Source organism: Schistocerca serialis, chromosome 3, assembly GCF_023864345.2.
Source record: "Schistocerca serialis cubense isolate TAMUIC-IGC-003099 chromosome 3, iqSchSeri2.2, whole genome shotgun sequence".
NCBI lineage: Eukaryota > Metazoa > Arthropoda > Insecta > Orthoptera > Acrididae > Schistocerca > Schistocerca serialis.
Window position 1 is genome coordinate 776,856,494 of NC_064640.1, and position 896 is coordinate 776,857,389.

Consider the following 896-nt stretch of genomic DNA (forward strand, 5'->3'; position numbering starts at 1 on the left):
TAGCTCCACATGACAGTAAAACAGTCGTATTCACGGGAAACACACAACTCTTATGAAATTCATCAGTTATTCTACGATTTGCGGCTTTTAACAGTGGAACACTAAAGAGGACTTAATATTTGCAATTGGTGGAAGAAGATGAGCTGTTAACGTTGTTTGGTGTTTCTTCTATCAAGCGAACCATGAAGGTGAACGCCATCTGTTATCAGACTGCAAAAGTGTATATTTACAACGCATCCGACAGTTACTATTATTATGTGAAACGTGTAATCTAGTATGAAAGAAGCAGGTAAATTCCATTTTACCTCTGGACCGCTGCGGTCTATGTACTGTACAAGCGAATTTTCGGTTGCCAAATAAAATGCTATGATGAAAAAACTGTGTTCTCGCATGCTCGACAAACACTAAGACAGATCTATAAATATTACTGAAGACAAGCATGCTGTCGGAAGGTCCGAGGCCGTCTGCGATAAGACTATAGGAATCAACCAGGAACGGTGATGTGAATCAACCGAACGGATCTAATCCGAACAATCCGCACACGGCGACGATGACCTTCCTTTTCGAGCAAGTTTTCGCCATACGCTCCTGTAAACTAACACTTTTAATATAGTTAACTGGTTACATAAATATTGTTCCGACGACACCTAATTGGCGTATCAGTAGTATTAACCGTGAGGTTCACGCACTTGTGTGTTGCAGGCATCTCTGCAGCAGCTGGGAAAGTTAACTACATAATCATAGTACATTTATTCACTTGCGAAACTCGGTGACAACAATGCATTTGAATACGACAGCAAAAGAGATTTTCGTAAATACAATACTTGAAGGAAAAGTGCTTAGTATTACCATTTAGCAAATCGAAGCCTTACACAGAAAGGGATGATATATGCAGC